This window comes from Gorilla gorilla, chromosome 11 (genome assembly GCF_029281585.2).
Source record: "Gorilla gorilla gorilla isolate KB3781 chromosome 11, NHGRI_mGorGor1-v2.1_pri, whole genome shotgun sequence".
Taxonomy (NCBI): Eukaryota; Metazoa; Chordata; class Mammalia; order Primates; family Hominidae; genus Gorilla; species Gorilla gorilla.
In genome coordinates this window covers 79088957-79109563 of record NC_073235.2, presented here as the reverse complement: position 1 = coordinate 79109563, position 20607 = coordinate 79088957, and the positions used below count along the sequence as shown (strand labels likewise).

General features: G+C 42.0%; 1 pseudogene; it reads left to right on the top strand.

Annotated features, from left to right (window-relative positions):
• Positions 1-3045: 3045 nt before the first annotated feature.
• LOC129532096 (uncharacterized) lies at positions 3046-12071 on the top strand (annotated as a pseudogene).
• The last annotated feature ends 8536 nt before the right edge of the window (positions 12072-20607 follow it).

The following is a 20607-nucleotide window of genomic DNA, read 5'->3' as shown; positions in this document are numbered from 1 at the left end:
GACTTTTCCTCTGGGCCTTTTCAAATATCTACATGTAGTGGTGGAATGAGCGGAGGACAGGAAAGACCCTGGGAGGCAGGCCTGTGTCTCACCCCACTGGGCCTAGTATTCCAACCACCGCACAAGACTAATTCAAGAATAATAGGCCTGGGTTCCAGCCTTAATCATTTCCATTTTCATTATGCTTTACACATTAATTGTAAATGACCAGATTGATTAGGGACTCTTTAAAGCCAAACAGATTGGGAGGCAGTGCAGGGTAGTGCTAACTGTATATGTTTGACATTTCCATAGACCTGGACTAAACATCCAGACCTGTCATTTACTAGCTGTGTGACCTTGGGAAAGTCACTAGGCTTCTCTGAGCCTCATATTTTCCTTACCTATAAAATAGGGATTGTAACTACCTGTATGAAAATCAGTGTGAATAAAATGAAACAATGTATGGAAAAGATTTCGCATACTGCCTGTAACCATCGTTTATTGAATAAAAGACTGTAATGCATACTGCTCTGATATGTGTGGCATACTAACTGTCTTACCAATTGTCTATTACTTATGTACAAAGCACTGTGGTAAGTGTTATAGAGACCCCTCAAAATTTTGGATGCTCTTTTCTCAAAAGCTTTATAACCCAATTGTTAATCAAGAAGACAACATAGAAATCCGTAGAAAAAGTAAAATTGCAGTTGGATAAAACTTCTCTTGGAGTGCTGCCCACTCTCAGTAGTCAAGTCCACACCTGAGGCTGAGAGTGCTTCAGTCATTGCTTCATGGGTCACACCTGAACCAACTAGGGCAATCAATGAAATAACATTCAATATTCATCCAACAAATATTGATTGACCTACTATGTGCCAGGCACTGTGCTAGGTGATGGATATGTCAGTCTTCCTGGAGTTTGTTTTAAGAAGCACTCAGGGTCTGTTTTAAGCATTTCATATGAATTAACTCTTTAAACTTTTCAACAAAACTAGGAGGGGGGGACTAGCATCAGTCTCATTCTACAGATGAAAAAACTAATCACAGAGAGGTTATATAACTTGTCCAGGGCCACACAGTAATAGACAGCAGAACTGGATTGGAAACAAGCGAAGTGGTTCTAGGGTCTGCCCTGGTATCACCAATACCTTACTGCTTTGTAACAGCACCTTTTCTTATGAGGAGACCATTGCATGCCTCTGGTGTGGCTCCTTTACTCCTGTTTTTGAAGATCGGTTCTCTAGATGAAAAGATTGAGGCTTCACTCTTTTCTTTCCTTTCATCACTGAAGACTTGAGAAGGGACTGTAAAGTCCGTGTGGACACTAGTTAGCCCTCCATTAACCCAGCTGTGTGTCATCAGTTACCATATTTAAGCCAATCTCTTGGGGTTTTGAGTAAGAGTTAAAAACATACTTTGATGCATTAAATGGATCTACCTTGGGGAGGTTTACTTCATAATTGAACACAATAGATTTTTAACTTGAAAGCTACTGCAGGCTTTTAAGTATTATTTAAATTGTCCTAGACACAAATTACTCATAAAATTGAACTGTCACTTCATAGCAGAATGAAAATTAATATGTTCCTCTTGATTCCTGAACTTGAGCATAAATTCCCTTATGCAAAACACTCTGGAATTTGGAGAGCTAAGATCAGAACCTTTTTCTCTGCTCCGTCTCATATCTTGTGTCTCATGTGGTAAAAGGCAAAGAAAACAAGCCGTCAGTAGTAAGCACAATGAAGGAAGAATGTTTAGTCAGGGCCTAACATCACTTTCGTTCCTAGTTTAACTGTTAGAGAAATAATTTGAAAAACAGAAAGAAAAACTGACTCATATTTGCAAATAGAAAATACCAGAAAAGGAGATAAATGGCTGCCCAAATGATCTCAGGACATAATTATTTTTAAGGGAGGGCTGCAGTCCTTCGTAAGCTCTTTTCAGAATCTAGGCCATCACGGACACACAGAAGACTATTAGACCAGGTGCTAAATTTTGTCCATGGTTAGCAAACGACATACAAAAAACTAAACTGCTTCCTTGAAGTTGAAATCAAAGAGCATCATGAGCAGCCTTACGTATTTCTGAATGGGAGAGAACACACATGTGTGATGGAGGCAATCCAGAGAGAGGCGCGCTTCCCAGAGGCTGTTTTAAACAGTGACAGATTACAAAATCCTAATGTGATATGTTGGAACATGAAACACACACACACACACTTGCTTGTGAAAAACCCTGCTGAAATCCTTAAAAGCCAAAGTTTAGAAGAACACGTGCTATGGATACACCAACAGTAATTTCAAAATCACTCTGTTTATGAGTCCATTCCTCACCTCTTTTATCACTCTGACACACTCTTTAGGAAATAACAGAGAAAGAAATATGAAGCTGAAGACAGATAATTTAATTATAAAACAAAGCCACCCACCTTGCTTTCAGGGTCAGGAGGTACAATGGCCTTCTTTTGCAGCAAGAATGAACTTAACACCCGTGTGTTAAATGATCACATATCTATTTAAAAGAAAAGGAAATGGTTTTTAAAAGAAATGAAAGCTATATTCTCAGTCCTTCTTATAGCCAAGTCTTACCAAAAAATAAAAATAAAAGCAGTGTACTGTGGCTCTCTGGCACAAGGCAGAAAGCCGAGTCCTTAAGTCACTATTCCCCTGTTTCGCAAAACAAAATAAAACCAAAAAGCAACAGCAAAAGGTGTTTGGCAGGTGGGAAAGGGCCTTAAAACACCTTGTGCCCTCCTGGGTCCCTCCCAATGCCTTCAGTGTGGGCTGTGGAAACAACACCGCTCAACACCAATGTCACCATCGGCAGTTTAAATGCCACAAAAGTACACTTAGAAATGAGAAGAAAGTGGGGCCGGGCGCGGTGACTGACATGGATATGTACAGCCAGCCCCACTGCCACTAGAACAGCCTTAAATGCCCACACAAGGAGAATAAAAAGAAAAGCACATTTTGCAATAGAATAAATTCTTTCTTTTTTTTTTTTTAATTGAGACCGCGGAAAGTCACATGACCCTGCATGTAGCCTTTTAGGAAAGCAACCGAAATGGTAAAGCCAGGAGCGGGGGCTGCCTGCTTCGTCCTGCAGCCTTTCAGCCCATCCTATCGCGTCCACATTCTTCTGGGCGCATCTGTGGAGCTATTAAGTGGGATAATCCCTCTGGCCTTTGATACATTTCTGGACATGATTATTTCATTACTCGCAGTATATCAGTAGGATCATAATAAAAAGGACTTCTGACAACCTGCCAAGAGTTTTGTGGCCTTGTAAACACAAAAGTGCTCTAATAAAATTTTATTAAGTGTTAAAAAGTCATAAAAAGTGAAATAACATAAACTACAAAATTTACTGTCCTCAGCAAATGCTGAAAATATCTTCCACAGTAAAATTAAATTAGCATGTAATAGACAGAGAAGCAGTGTGGAGTGGATTTAAAAGAGGATCCAGGGAAAATGACACTGTAACCCAATCAGGGTCACGGGGATTTAATTCGGATTTTCCCCCTTAAATGTGGATAAATGTGCTGATTACAGACGAGAGCTCCGGGGTTACTGGAGTCTCACACATTGTCAATACTTCGGAAGAAATAATATATTGCAGATTGTAACGAGCACGGGGAGCCGGCGAAAGGCAGGGCGTCCACTAGGGCGCGCTGAGAGACCGGGAATCCCCGCAAGGGCGCCCGCGCCGCCCGCCACCCGCCGCCGCGCGCACGCCGCGCCCTCGCCCACCTCCAAATAATATTTACAGTTAGGGTTTTTTTTTTTTTTTTTTTTTTTGCTCTCGCCCGTGACATTTTCTCCAAATCGTAAGAAAATCAAGTGTATGTCGAGCTTTGCCGCAGGCAGCCCTTGGTCTCCGCTTTCAGATTCGGGGTCCGGGAGCGGAGCGCCCTGCCCGTGGCGGTGCTAAACTCTGGGGACAGGGTGTGGCCCTCAGCGAGCGCCCTGGGACTGACCGCCCCGCCGAAGGATACCGAGGATCGGGCAAGGCCGGCGTCCGGTCTGCGCAGGGCGCGGGTGCTCTCCCGAAGGCCGCGGGCCACGGGCCTCGCTGCGGGTTCAAGTGCGTCCGGGTTTGGACGTCGCGGCTCCAGGAGTGTGCTCTCTCTCCTTCCCATCCCCTCCCCGGAGTTCAGCGCATCCGCGGCTCCGGGGACCCCTCTTCCCGGCCCTCCTGGCCGCGCTGGGCCGCCCGCATGGGGCCGAGGTTCCTGGCCGACGCGCGAGGGCGCGGGCGGGTATCGGGTTCCCGCTTTTCCCAGGCCCCGATCCCCGCCCACGCACGAGGCCCGCGCCCACGCACGAGGCCCCCGGCCCACGCACGAGGCGCCCACGCCCATCGTGGAGGCTCCGCCTGGAAAAGAAGTCCGACTTCCTCTCCAAGCTGCTCCGAGGGGAATCGGGAATCGGCAGGAAATGACCCGAACTGCCAGCCTGCGCCTTTGCAGCCGGCCCTTGCTTTGCTGAAGACGAGCAGCTCCCACCAAAGTCTTGCCTCCCCCTACCCCGAAAGCCCCGCTCAGGTTTGTAAAGAGGGGTGCGAGATCCGAAAAGTATTTGTCTTCTAGGGAGAGAGATGTTGGTAAGGGGCCCAGTGAAAGACGGGTCCTTTTTAGCTCATCAACGCGCCACGTCTTGCTTTGCAGCTCCAAAATGATGCCAGCGCTGCTGTCCGAAGGGTCAATATTAATGCGTTAAGTGACATGGGAAATAAATGGACAGTGGCACATTTCGTGGCATCATTTTTACAAGGGGATGTCGAAAGTTTTAAGCTGCATTTAAGAATTAGCCACATCTTGCCTGAAAGTTAATATTTTTTGATAAACTCGTTAATAAAGCCTAGAAGAGGTAAGTTAAAGTTAGTTACCACGTAGATTCTCCAGTCTCTTGTAGAGACTTGCGCAGGTTACTAGGATGAGGACGAGTTGTATTTTTAATTTTCTAGACTAAGTGCAAAGGCATTGAGTTTTGAGGTGGCAGGGTTAATGTTCAAGGGCAAGTGGAACAGCCAAGGATCACTTGAAAAGAATTCACTTACTATTAATACTTAAGCCTGAAATAATTATAATTAATTTACAGTGGGAATTATATGCCCATGTTTTAGACTTTTTTGTTATATTAGCTATATGAAAAGGGATGTTCTTTAGTGATTAAAAGAAAAAAACCACCTGTTTATTGTCATTTGCAATTTGAAATAGCCGACAGCAGTAAGGCTAGCTGCAAAAGCTAACAAGTCAACTTCAGTGTGGTTTGACATTTACTATCAAAGCTTTGAGCGCTAAGAAAAACAGAATTTAAAATAATGTATATAAATAATAAAATTTCATTGTGACTCAATGTCCCTGCCCCTGGAGAAGGGACAGATGACACTCAGTGACTGGCTTGGAACCATTCCCCCTGCAGATGCATTTGTGGATACAGTGGGCCAGGGCTGCCTCTGAGTATGTACAGCAAGTGCTTATGGACTTACAGAAACAAATGTTTTACTATTTAGGATTTTCTCAATAGTTTACACTAAAAGTTTTGCATGTAGAAATGTGGGATAAATATTTCTTTGAAAGGAAAAGTTTCGAAAGGAAACTTTATACTTGTATTTTTTGTGTGTTCACATTTCTAAGTTCATCTGTCTTTCAAAAAACATTTTCATAAATATTAAAACATTGCAACTATTATTTTTAATTCTTTTGAGTGCCATGTTCGCTGTAAGTAGTTTTTTCTTTTAAGTAAGATTAATATAATCCTGTCTAAGGAGTTTAATAGAGAGAACAGGATTTCCAAGCCTATAAATGCAGTCTATATAAAATAGTGGGATCAAAGTTTTTTGTTAAGAAACTTGAGAATTTATACATTTTAAATGAAGATAGAAGCACGTTTTAAAAGTAGTTTTTCCACACCATTTCCCTCCCCCCAAAAGAATTCAGAAACTATATTCCATAGTCTAAAAATGGCATAATCAGATGTAAAAATTATTACCATAATATATAGTTTTCTCAAGATCGTGGATACTTTTTAATATATTATGAAGAGTTATATTCTCAGCCCACTGTGTGTTTGAAGGAATGGAAAAGACAAGATGTTTCTAAACACACTTTACTACTGAAATCCATAAGACTATTAAGCTGTGCAGGTAATTGTGTTCTAAGTGGTAGAAGTATTTTTCCAACTGCTTTTTAAACTTTGAAAAATTTATATGTATTTTAATTAGCACTTTTCTTTTAAAGGTTCCAAATATTTAGCTATATCAGCTATGTGATAAAAATTATTGGAATTTGTTCCCTACTACTTTCTGCATAAACAATTGAGAAATATTTTATACTAATCTTTTGATATACAGGGGATAAATTTGAACATGTGTCTTGCTGGTGTAATAATCCAAATTCATTTCTTTCTTGAAAACTTGGCATCGATCTTCATCTTATTTTTTATGCGCACAATTTGGACATGCCAGTTTGTAGGCAAGTTTTAAGACAGTGCAAGTTTTATGTGGAAGAATGTATATTAAGGTATGAATAGCTAATAGCCAAAATTAAATCAGGAGGTGTGGCATTCACTCCTTTGGATGATTATTTTAAAGATAGTTTTGCACTCAGGAAGGATTTTCTTATGCTCTGTATCTATGAATATCTAAATTATCCTGCCTTGCAACTTCAAAACTCAATAAGCAAATACCAAATTTATGTATTTTCAGTGTGACTAAGGCTAGGAATATGAGAAGCAGATTGGTTTTATAAAAGAAAGCAAGCATTTACAATTGTATTTTAAAATATAATCCTAATTTCAGTTTCTGACAGAAATCTTGTGGTCAGCTCATCAGTTTTTCAGATCAGTTTCTAAATAGCATATAAAAACTACCTTTTCCACATCAGAAGTTCATATTTAGGTTTCCTTAACTGCAAAATCACTTTAAAAGAGAGTGTTTTATGTGAAGGGCCATTTCATGTGTTGGTTCCATCGATTACATATGAATGTATAAAAATCTTGTTTAAAGACCAGTAAAAGTGAGGAAATTCCAAGTCAGGCTGGCTAATTCCATTCATAATTCATCCCAAGTACCTGACTGAGGAAACTTGCAAACAGTTTATAGCTATACATACAAAATAAGTTGACTTGCTTTGTAAGCTGGAAGCAGAGTTAAGTTTGACCTCCCTGCTTGGAAGGTCTTAAATTAATAAAATTATGGAATATGGTTAAGCTTTTCAGTTTCCCAAGAATTTTCCAATATCAATGCTTTTTGGATTTTTGCATTTTGAAAATGTAAGCATGGAAGGACAACTTCTTTTGTGCTGAGATGAAGTTAGCTTTCACCCATCCATTTCCTTCCCACTTAACACATTTGTTCAGTAATTCTTCGAGTGCTGGGGGACAGAGGCCCTGCCTTGAGAAAATAGCCTATGCCATTTCTCTGCCCCCTTCAACCATCCCCACCCCCAGCCCTCCCTTTATTTCAAGCCAGTTGGACAAGTATTTAGCATTGACACATGTTTCAAACTGCTACATCCACAGCCCTAGGTAGTTTTGGAGATTGGCAGGAAATCCATCTAGACTTTGCCTTCTGAGCTGGGTAAAACTACTGGGAAGTCCTATGCCTTGATATTGGGGCACTTCTAGGCTGTCTTTCCAATTTTAAGCAATCCATCAGTTGTTTTCTAAGACTGCAATATAGACTGATGCCTTCTCTTAGTTTTGATGTTCAGAAGATTTTTTAAACATGTTCATAGATTTCTTAAACATTCTGAGTAACTGTAATTTTAAACTAGACTAATTTTAGGGTTGAAAACTGTCCCAGAGAGAGTCCTTACATAATAACTTCAATCTGATGTGAACTCGAATGACTTTTTAAAAATAAGATGTTAAAAATGTGGGTTTCTAGTGGAAAAGGCTGCCATTCACTTAGGGTAGGATCCTTAGGACCAGTTAATATCCACCAGACGCGCTTCAATAAACTGGAACAAGCCTGATGTGGAATTACTGACTCCCCGTTTTCCTGAATGTAGGTCATTTTGTGTCCTTACAATTTAACGTTTGAAGGGATTTCCTGTCTTTGAAGTACAACAGTTTGTCACCTGCTTGGCTAGCTGCCTTAACAGTTGGGGCTCCTTTCCTACATTGAAAGACCTAGTGACTCCATGTTCCCTGGCTAGAGTTTCCCAGCTCACTGAATGCATGATACCTGCACCTCTGGGACTCTCCTCTACAAGTTAGTGCCTGCAGATCCCCTGTTCCAAGCTTCATTTCTCTAGGTCAAAGAGCCTAAAAGAAAAGCCCGGAGCCATACACTCACCTGGTTGAAGCCATAAAGAGGTAAGCTTTCATAACGTAGGCTATATATCAAAATTCATAGCTTTTTAGAACCGGAGTAACTAGTGCTCAGGCATTAGAGTCTCAGGCTAGAGCAAAACACAGCAACTGGTGCCAAATGTACGCTAGTGGCTGAAACCCATTTAAGTAATAAACAAATAAATGTCCTTTTAAGAATGTGCTATTATTTTTATTTAAGAATGCATATGACTTTATCGCCCCTTATGATGTGAATCTTACAGTTCAATATTTCAAGTGAAAATTTGCCTGTTCAAAAAGAAAATATTCACAAATGAGCAGTGTATTAGAAGACAACTGAATTGCTTCTAAGAATGGTGGGTATGCTAATTTTTACCAAATGATACAACATGTGCATGCCAAAGCTCTTTGTAAACTATAACACACCTCCAAATGAAAGCAATTTGCATGTATTTTAATAAACTTGTCTGCCTTTACCACATCCACCAACTAATCCTTATGCTCCCACTGCAAAGACTCTCCTCTTTTTGGAGAGGAACACCAATTGTTTGAAAGCCTGGACTTTCAAACAATCTGAAGACATCTTCATAGTATCCCTCCTTAAGAGTGCTTTCATCTTAATATTAAGTAAACATTTAGAAGATTATGAACTTTGGGGACTTTCTTTTCAGACAACTGAACACGTGTATATAAAATTACAATATCCTGATAAGTGAGGGGAAGAAAATAAAAATAGGTGTCAATACAGTTATGGCTTAAGATCTTGATGAAATTGAGAAGAAAGTAGAAATCAAGTGCATCAAAGGAAGAACGGTCAGACTGAATTCTGTTTGTAATTTTTTCAAAATGAACTGAAATGCAGTTTTTCTGACTATATGTTTTCTTTTATGGATATTAATCACTTTGATTCATTTAATTTCTCTGGAAGAAACTGTAGCTTTTGTAACAGAATCTGCTTTATTGGGTTCTGTATAGGCACCTACCAGTTTGCTTTCTAGCCAGTATCATGTGAATTGTCTAGAGAAAATGCCTTTAGCAAACACCTTCAAAAAGCATCCATTCCAAGGGCACACCTCTTGTGTCTCTCACAAAGCAAGTGGTACTATGTCTAGCCAAGGAGGCAGACTCAGATTCATGCATTTATCTCAGGTTTTTTGGTGACCTTCTTCCTAGGTCCTGCTCTTGGCAACTGTAAGCCAAGTGTACATAAGTATTAGAATGGATTCTCTAGGTACCAAGTGAAAATTCTATCTCTAGTCACATGCTCCTGCACCTTTCATGTGGGAAAAATGTTCCAGTCTTTCCTTGATTACATCACAGATGATACGAGAACAGGACATGGGACAGGGAACTGCTGAACAGCTGGATATCTCTGGAAACTCAGAGCACTTAAAAACACTTTGAAGCCATGTAGCTGTTCTTTTTTTTTTAATTGTCTTCAGTGAAACTCCAAAACCCCAATAATATCTACCTTAAAAGCATCAGGAGTATTTTAATTGGGCAATAACCATCCATATTTTCCTTCTGATAAATTAAAATGAATTAAGAATGAAATTTTATGATGATTATAAAGTATATTACTGACCCAAGGGACAAGAACAATTATGAAAAATATGTCCTACATATTTGGCATGAATATGAATTTAGACTTTAAACCATTCATCTTAAATGCTCAAGCATCTTATTAAAGCTTATAAAATAATATTCACATAATAACAGAGTAACTTATAATCATGATTGATATTATATCATCAATATTGCAGCAGGCTTTGTGCCAAATACTGAAATTGACTTGGTCTTTGCCTGTTGGACTTAGAATAAAAATAAATACATTATTAAAAAGATGAAACATGGTAAAAGATTTCGTGCATTTGAGATTTTTTTTCTTTCGCCAATTAAAATTATTCACCATGAGAACGAAAGGTGATTTTTGAAAAACCTGGAAAACCTAGTGAGTTGGAATTGTACTACTAAATGTTGGAAGATCTGATCAAAATTTAACGTTAATAGCCAGCAGCTGTTTGAGGACAAGTTCACCTTACATGAATGTGGGTCGTCATTTGAGGGTAACCCACCAAGCTTAGCCTAGCGGTGGCCAGGCCCTAAAATAGGAGTCATCTTGGAGAGCAAGAGCATTTCTGTATTTGGGTTAATGCTACCCACCAGCAATCAAGATCAATTAACTCTCGTAGTAAACTTTTTAAATGAATTGGAGATGACTACAGAAATTGCCAAAGACAATGTGGGCAAAAATGGATAGGCTAAGTGAAGGGGCTGCCTGTATCAGCATTTCCTTAGGCCCAGCCCCACAAAGCCCTAGCAGTTGCCATTCAGACACCTGTATGTTAACATTAAGACCTTTAGAGTACATATTTAACTGTGAGTATTTTCTTCCACATAGGTATTGGCACTTTTTAGCATGACCTACCTTTGTGTGTCATGCTAAAAAGCATATATGACTAATAGAACACACACATTTAACTTATTATGGGCCTGGGTTTCCTGGGTTTCAGCTTCAGTGTATGTCCCCTGGCAGGTTTCTTAACTGGTCTGAGCCTAAGTTTCCTCATTTATAAGACACAGGCAGTAAGTGGTGCCTTTTTGCAATATTAAAATTAGTATTAAATGGCATAACGTTCACTAAATATCTGGAACAGTTTGCCATCAGTAAATATCTGCTACTACAGTTGCAAGGGAAAAACAAGATTGAATCTTTGTTCTCAGTTTCTCATTCTATAAAATTTTAGAGATTGTTTAAAGAAAAGAGAGAGAGCATCTAGATGAACAGTTTCAATAGCATCTTGTTTATATTCAGAAATACAGCCCTGAACTCAAACTTGAAACTTCAGTGTTAGCCAACCTTCCCTCCTCCCATCACCACCTGAAGGAAAATATCTTTGTGTAGCACAAAAGAACTTAATTCTAATTCTTTTTTTTTTCCTTTTAAAACAGGGTCTCACTCTGCCATCACCCAGGCTGGAGTGTGGTGGCACCATCATGGCTCACTGCAGCCTTGAACTCCTGAGCTCAAGTAATCCTCCCACCTCAGCCTTCCGAGCAGCTGGAACTGCAGGTGTGAGCCACCATGCCTGGCTGATTTGTCTTTTTAAATTTTTTTATAGAGACCGGGTCTCAACTATATTGTCCAGGCTGGAAAAGAACTTCTTTCCCTCCAAGTGATAACCTTTTCCAGACAAGTCAGCTTAAAAACTGACCCAAAGGCCCTGAAGTACACAGTTTCCTTGGAGAAAGAAAAAAATAAGTGAAAAGGACTTGCTGACTTGCTAATTCATTTTGGGGCCTGTGGGTAACATCAGAATGGCAAAGCACTTGGGGCTTTTTTCTAATTTGTTTTTTAATCTTCTGAGAAATGACTTTTATATGCCAAGATTCATTCGTTAGTTTTTATGACCAAGTTATGAACGCTTTTGAATACGGGGACCTAGAATAGAAATGCTAACCTACCTGTAAGGAGAGCTCTGTGATTGGCATCCCCATCATGCTGTAACTGACACAAAATAAACTTAGGGTAATTGCCGCATAGTGTAACTTTAATGTGTGAGCATATTGTAACATCTGACAAGCTTCTTGATCTAGATCAGCAATGTGTAACCCATTCGTTGTTGTCACTCTCAACAAGGCCTTATGGTCAAACATCATCACTCTCACTAAAGAGATAGTTTACTGAAATATACTGAGATTTTGAAACTGGAGTCAAGAGGTAGCACGCCGTTTTATGTTGATCCATTTAATGGTCCTTGACAGCCAATAAAAAGACACTGGAAGAATACATGAATGCAGTAATTGTTAATAGGTCTATTGATAATATTTTCAACACCAGGTAGGGAGGGAGACAGGGAGGAGGAGGAAAGGAAGGAAGGGAGGAAGGGAGGAAGGGAGGAAGGGAGGGAGGAAGGGAGGGAGGGAGGGAGGGAGGGAGGGAATGCTCTGACATCTTACTCCAGAAATAGAGCTGTTTTTATATATTTTACTCCATTGTTTTGGATATCAATACTGACCGTACTGAGGTCTGTGGTCATTTACACAGTTGGCCAAATTTCACTGAAGTTTGTTTTTCAGATTCTACTAGGTGTTTTCATGTGGCAGTTGCCTAATTTTTTACTATATTTAAGATTTTTCCTTACATTTTGGATATTCTGCCTTTGTTCTTCACAAATGCTCAACTGTCTTAGAGGGTCTTCTGATTTTTTTGGCATGGGGTCACTCAACCAAATTATAGCTAGATAATAACTCCAAAGCCTAGTTCTCCTGGCTTTCCCTGCTGACCTACTCATGTCCAGATGTTCTCATTTATAAAGTGTGAGTCTTTCAAGAGTCATTCTAAGATTGCAAACTGCCAGGTTATATTCAATACTCTGGACCTAAATTATTTGGTACATTTTGGAAGAACCTGGTAGGTAGGGAGGAGGTGGGTGGGGTGTGGAGTCTTTGTTAGTCAGGAAAGAACATTCTACTTGGGTTACTAAGGTATCAGATTATTCAGTAAGGTAGACCATTAAGAGCTAAGTTGCATGGTGTGCACCTTAGTGCTTTAGGAGATCAAAGGAAAGAAATACCAATGAGGACAGAAAGAGTTCTCCAGAGGAAGTAGACTGCAACTGTATTTGTGAAGGATGAGTGGCTGTGGATGGAAGAAAAGAACATTTTCAGTAAGGGGACATGGTGGGTGAAATGCTGAGGCAGGGATGGGCTCAGTGTTCCCAGAGCTGTAAGGACCCCAAGAAAATTTCACTTGTACTCTATGTGCTTACTATTTTTGTCTGTCCAGAGTGAATCAGTTCTCCTAGAGACAGATTTGACAGTCTGCACACATTGAGATCTGTTTCATTTTAACTTTTCTTCTTGCTTCTCTCAAATCTGGCTAAAATACTATTCTGGTCATGTCATTTTCCTGCTTCAGACCCCTCTATTGCTCCCTGTTGCTCAGTCTCCTGAAGATTTCATGCCAGATCTTTGCATCCACCCCCCCTCCCCCTGCCACCTTGAGCTTCATTTAACATCTGGACCCTTCTCACTTCTTGCGCCCCAGCTCCAGCCACCTGGAACTGGCAACCGCCATATTCTCTCTTGCCTCTGGCCCCTCACATAAAGCTCAGGTGTTGGTTTAAACATCACTTCCACAGGAAGACCAGATTAGGCTCCACTGCTATTCCTTCTCACCCCTGCAGTGACCCCTTTCTTCCTTTTTTTTTTTTTTTGTATAGACATAGCCATTTTCAAGTTCAAACTCATGATCTTGGAGACACTTAGATTTTCTCACAAATTATTTGCACATTTTTAATAGACTATTTTTTAGGTAATTTTACATTCACAGCAAAGTTGAGGGGAAGGTACAGAGATCTCACATATGCCCCTGCCACTCCCCATGTTATCAACATCCCCCACCATCAACATCCCCTACCAGAGTGGTACATTTAAAACAATTCATGAACCTACATGAACATATCATTATCACTCAAAGTCCATAGTTTACATCAGGATTCATTCATAGTCTATGGGTTTGGACAAATGTATAATGACATATATCTACCATTATTGTATCATACACAGTAGTTCCACTGCTTAAAAAAAAAAAACTCCTCTATGCTCCATCTATTCATCACTCACTGTCCCTAAGCACTGGAAACCACTGGTCTTTTTACTATCTTCATGGTTTTGCCTTTTCCAGAATGTCATATAGTTGGAATTATTATAGTACCTAGCCTTTTTAGATTGGCTTCTTTCACTTAGTAAAATGCATTTAACTTTGTTCCACATCTTTTCATGGCTTGATAGCTATTTATTTTTAGTACTGAATAAATATTTCATTGTTTGGATGTCCTCAAGCTTATTTATCCATTCACATACTGAAGGACACCATGGTTGCTTCCAAATTTGGGAAATTGTGGATAAAGCTGCCATAAACATCTGTATGCAGGTTTATGTGTGGACACATTTTAATTACTTAAATATCTGCCATCCTCATGAGACATAAACTCCTTGCAATGAGAAACCATATTTGACTTGATCAGTTGTGACCAGCAGAGAACCTGGACCCTATTCATTCATTCATTCAAAAATTTATATTAAATACTCGTCATGTGCCCTAATGCAACAGAGAGCAAAACAAACAAAAATTCTGTCCTCACATTCTGCCTGGGAAGATCAACACTAAAATGAGCCAAAACTAAAAAATACAGTACGTATATATTTATAGTATAGCAATAAATATGTGGGAGAAATATAAAGCAAGGAAGGAGAACAGAAAGTGCCGGGTGCAAGGCGAACTTTAGACAGAGCGGCCAGGGGAGGCCTCACTAAGAGGATGACATTTGAACAAAGACCTGGAGGAAGCAAGGACGAGTCATGCAGATAGCTGGAGAGGAGCCATCAGACTGAAGAAACAGCAAGTGCAAAGTCCCTGTCCTGCCGTGCGCCCTGGCACGTTAAGCAGGTCACTTGGGCTGAAGCAGAAAGAGCAAGGAGAGGGGAGTTAGGAATTGAAGTCAGAATCCGGGGCAGCCTCCATCCTGGCCTCACTGTCCACCTTCCAGCAGATGTGGATCAGCAAGCAGGAATATGAGCCCGGCCCCTCCACTGTCCGCTGCAAATGCCTCTAGGCAGACTGTTACTTAGTTGCGTTATACCCTTTCTTTTTTTTTTTTATTTTTTTATTTTTTATTTTTTTTTATTTTTTTTTTTTTATTGATCATTCTTGGGTGTTTCTCGCAGAGGGGGATTTGGCAGGGTCATAGGACAGTAGTGGAGGGAAGGTCAGCAGACAAACAAGTGAACAAATGTCTCTGGTTTTCCTAGGCAGAGTGTTTGTGTCCCTGGGTACTTGAGATTAGGGAGTGGTGATGACTCTTAATGAGCATGCTGCCTTCAAGCATCTGTTTAACAAAGCACATATTGCACCGCCCTTAATCCATTTAACCCTGAGTGGACACAGCACATGTTTCAGAGAGCACAGGGTTGGGGGTAAGGTCACAGATCAACAGGATCCCAAGGCAGAAGAATTTTTCCCTGTACAGAACAAAATGAAAAGTCTCCCATGTCTACTTCTTTCTACACAGACACAGCAACCCTCCGATTTCTCAATCTTTTCCCCACCTTGCCCCCTTTTCTATTCCACAAAACCGCCATTGTCATCATGGCCCATTCTCAATGAGCTGTTGGGTACACCTCCCAGACGGGGTGGTGGCCGGTCAGAGGGGCTCCTCACTTCCCAGTGGGGGCGGCCGGGCAGAGGCGTCCCTCACCTCCCGGACGGGGCGGCTGGCCCGGCAGGGGGCTGAACCCCCCACCTCCCTCCCAGACGGGGCAGCTGGCCGGGCGGGGGGCTGACCCCCCCACCTCCCTCCCGGACGGGGCAGCTGGCCGGGCAGAGGGGCTTCTCACTTCCCAGTAGGGGTGGCCGGGCAGAGACGCCCCTCACCTCCCGGACAGGGTGGCTGGCCGGGCGGGGGGCTGACCCCCCAACTCCCTCCCAGACAGGGCGGCTGGCCTAGCGGGGGCTGACCCCCACCTCCCTCCCAGACGGGGCGGCTGGCCGGGCGGGGGGCTGACCCCCCACCTCCCTCCCGGACGGGGCGGCTGGCCTGGCGGGGGCTGACCCCCACCTCCCTCCCAGACGGGGTGGCTGCCGGGCGGAGACGCTCCTCACTTCCCAGACGGGGTGGCAGCCAGGCGGAGGGGCTCCTCACTTCTCAGATGGGGCGGTTGCCAGGCGGAGGGTCTCCTCACTTCTCAGACGGGGCGGCCGGGCAGAGACGCTCCTCACCTCCCAGACGGGGTCACAGCCGGGCCGAGGCGCTCCTCACATCCCAGACAGGGCGGCGGGGCAGAGGCGCTCCCCACATCTCAGACGATGGGCGGCCGGGCAGAGACGCTCCTCACCTCCTAGATGGGATGGCGACCGGGAAGAGGCGCTCCTCACTTCCCAGGTGGGATGGCGGCCGGGCAGAGATGCTCTTCACTTTCCAGACTGGGCAGCCAGGCAGAGGGGCTCCTCACATCCCAGACGATGGGTGGCCAGGCAGAGACGCTCCTCACTTCCCAGACGGGGTGGCAGCCGGGCAGAGGCTTCAATCTCCGCACTTTGGGGGGCCAAGGCAGGCGGCTGGGAGGTGGAGGTTGTAGCCAGCCGAGATCACGCCACTGCACTCCAGCCTGGGCGCCATTGAGCAATGAGTTAACGAGACTCCGTCTGCAATCCCGGCACCTCGGGAGGCCAAGGCTGGCGGATCACTCGCGGTCAGGAGCTGGAGACCAGCCCGGCCAACACAGCGAAACCCGGTCTCCACCAAAAAAATTCGAAAACCAGTCAGGCGTGGCGGCGCACGCCTGCAATCGCAAGCACTCGGCAGGCTGAGGCAGGAGAATCAGGCAGGGAGGTTGCAGTGAGCCAAGATGGCAGCAGCACAGTCCAGCTTTGGCTCGGCATGAGAGGGAGACCGTGGAAAGGGGAGAGGGAGAGGGAGACCGTGGAAAGGGGAGAGGGAGAGGGAGACCGTGGAAAGGGGAGAGGGAGAGGGAGACCGCAGAAAGGGGAGAGGGAGAGGGAGACCGTGGAAAGGGGAGAGGGAGAGGGAGAGGCGCGTTATACCCTTTCTTGCCAAAACCTATCTATGGGCAAAAAACAAGATTGGCAAGGCTTTTGTTTTGTTTTGTTTTGTTTTTGGATTGACTCAGGATTTAAAAAAACTAGACCGATGAAGGTGACAGCAGTCAGTTGGAGTGAGCATCCCCCAAAGTTCTGCAATGTGTCTGAGGACTTTGATTAATCTTTTTTTAAGTCATTCCAAATATCGTGAGATGCATTGTTACAGGAAGACGCTTGCCATCCCCAAAACCACCCCACTTCTCTCTGAGGAGAATGGCCCAGTCCTCTCCCGAGTCCCACACATGGGAGGTGATAGCAATGCTTTCAATGTAAATAAGGTAATGTAATTTTTTAATCTTCAATTTAATACTTTTTGGTTTTATTTTGAATGATCAGCCATCGTAGCCCCCCTTTTTTGTCTCCCAACTTGCGATGTATGAATGCTTTTGGTCTCCCTGGGAGGGGGTGGAGGTGTGGAGGCAGCCAGGGCTTACCTGTACACTGACTTAAGACCAGTTGAATAAAAGTGCACACCTTAAAAAAAGAAAAAATCGGGGGAAAGGACAGTGGTCATCACTTAACCAAGTGGTTGGAGAAAGACTGTTGTTTGCTGCTATGTAATATGTGCACTTCAGACTGGAAGATCCAAATAGATGGATAGACTAGGTTGTGTCCTTTTCTGCTTTAAAGACTATTTTAAATGACAGTTTTAATGATTTAAAACAATAATAGTAACTCAACATGGAACAAAGCTCAGCTATCAAAAGTTCATTAAGTAAAAGGATCCCAACACAGTCAAGTCCTACCCAGGGATCCTATGCAAGATGCAGATCATATGCACATCTTTTATTATTATTATACTTTAAGTTCTAGGATACATGTGCAAAACGTGCAGGATTGTTACATAGCTGTACACATGCCATGATGGTTTGCTGCACCTATCAACCCATCATCTATCTACATTAGGTATTTCTCCTAATGCTATCCCTCCCCTAGCTCCCCACCCCCTGACAGGCCCCAGTGTGTGATGTTCCCCTCCATGTGTCCATGTGTTCTCATTGTTCAACTCCCACTTATGATTGAGAACATGCGGTGTTTGGTTTTCTGTTCTTGTGTTAGTTTGCTGAGCATGATGGTTTCCAGCTTCATCCATGTCCCTGCAGAGGACATGAACTCATTCTTTTTTATGGCTGCATAGTATTCCATGGTGTATATGTGCCACATTTTCTTTATCCAGTCTATGATTGATGAGTATTTGGGTTGGTTCCAAGTCTTTGCTGTTGTGAACAGTGCTGCAATAAACATACACATGCATGTGTCTTCATAGTAGAATGACTTATAATCCTTTGGGTATATGCCCAGTAATGGGATTGCTGGGTCAAATGGTATTTCTGGATCTAGATCCTTGAGGAATTGCCACACTGTCTGCCACAATGATTGAACTAATTTATACTCCCACCAACAGTGTAAAAGTGTTCCTGTTTCTCCACATCCTCTCCAGCATTTGTTGTTCCTGACTTTTTAATGATCCATTCTAACTGGCATGAGATGGTATCTCATTGTGGTTTTGATTTGTATTTCTCTAATGACCAGTGATGATGAGCTTTTTTTCATGTGTTTGTTGGCCACATAAATGTCTTCTTTTGAGAAGTGTCTGTTCATATCCTTTGCCCACTTTTTGATGGGATTGTTTGGTTTTTTTCTTGTAAATTTGTTTAAGTTCTTTGTAGATTCTGGATATTAGCCCTTTGTCAGATGGATAGATTGCAAAAATTTTCTCCCATTCTGTAGGTTGCCTGTTCATTCTGATGATAGTTTCTTTTGCTGTGCAGAAGCTCTTTAGTTTAATTAGATCCCATTTGTCAATTTTGGCTTTCGTTCCCATTGCTTTTGGTATTTTAGTCATGAAGTCTTTGCCCATGCCTATGTCCTGAATGGTATGGCCTAGGTTTTCTTCTAGGGTTTTTATGGTTTTAGGTCTTACGTTTAAGTCCTTAATCCATCTTGAGTTAATTTTTGTGTAAGGTGTAAGGAAGAGGTCCAGTTTCAGTTTTCTGCATATGGCTAGCCAGTTTTCACACAATAAAAAGTGATAAAGGGGATATCACCACTGATCCCACAGAAATAAAAACTACCATCAGTGAATACTATAAACACCTCTATGCAAATAAACTAGAAAATCTAGAAGAAATGGATAAATTCCTGGGCACATACAGACTCCCAAGACTAAACCAGGAAGAAGCTGAATCCCTGAATAAACCAATAACAAGTTCTGAAATTGAGGCAGTAATTAATAGCCTACCAACCAAAAAAGCCCAGGACCAGACGGATTCACAGCTGAATTCTACCAGAGGTACAAAGAGGAGCTGGTACCATTCCTTCTGAAACTATTCCAAACAATAGAAAAGGAGGGACTCCTCCCTAACTCATTTTATGAGGCCAGCATCATCCTGATACCAAAGCCGGCAGAGACACACAAAAAGAGAGAATTTTAGACCAATATCTCTGATGAACATTGATAATAAAATACTGGCAAACCAAATCCAGCAGCACATCAAAAAGCTTATCCACCACGAACAAGTCAACTTCATCCCTGGGATGCAAGGCTGGTTCAACATAGGCAAATCAGTTAACGTAATCCATCACATAAAGAGAACCAACGACAAAAACCACATGATTATCTCAATAGATGCAGTAAAGACCTTCCATAAAATTCAACACCCCTTCATGCTAAAAACTCTCAATAAACTAGGTATTAATGGAATGTTTCTCAAAATAATAAGAGCTATTTATGACAAACCCATAGCCAATATCATACTGAATGGGCAAAAGCTGGAAGCATTCCCTTTGAAAACTGGCTCAAGACAAGCATGCCCTTTCTCACCACTCCTATTCAACATAGTATTGGAAGTTCTGGCCAGAGCAGTCAGGCAAGAGAAAGAAATAAAGGGTATTCAAATAGGAAGAGAGGAAGTCAAATTGTCTCTGTTTGTAGATGACATGATTGTATATTTAGAAAACCCCATTGTCTCAGCCCAAAATGTCCTTAAGCTGATAAGCAATTTCAGCAAAGTCTCAAGATACAAAATCAATGTGCAAAAATCACACGCATTCCTGTACACCAATAATAGAGAGCTAAATAATGAGTGAACTCTCATTCACAATTGCTACAAAGAGAATAAAATACCTAGGAATACTACTTACAAGGGATGTGAAGGACCTCTTCAAGGAGAACCACAAACCACTGCTCAAGGAAATAAGAGAAGAAACAAAGAAATGGCAAAACATTCCATGCTCATGGATAGGAAGAATCAATATCATGAAAATGGCCATACTGCCCAAAGTAATTTATAGATTCAATGCTATACCCATTAAGCTACCATTGACTTACTTCACAGAATTAGAAAAAAAACTACTTTAAATTTCATATGGAACCAAAAAAGAGCCCATATAGCCAAGACAATCCTAAGCAAAAAGAACAAAGCTGGAAGCATCACACTACCTGACTTCAGACTATACTACAAGGCTACAGTAGCTAAAACAGCTTGGAACTGGTACCAAAACAGATATATAGACCTATGGAACAGAACAGAGTCCTCAGAAATAACGCCACATATCTCCAACCATCTGATCTTTGACAAACCTGACAAAAACAAGCAATGGGGAAAGGATTCCCTGTTTAACATATGCACATCTTATGCAAAAGGAAGATCTTATGCACAT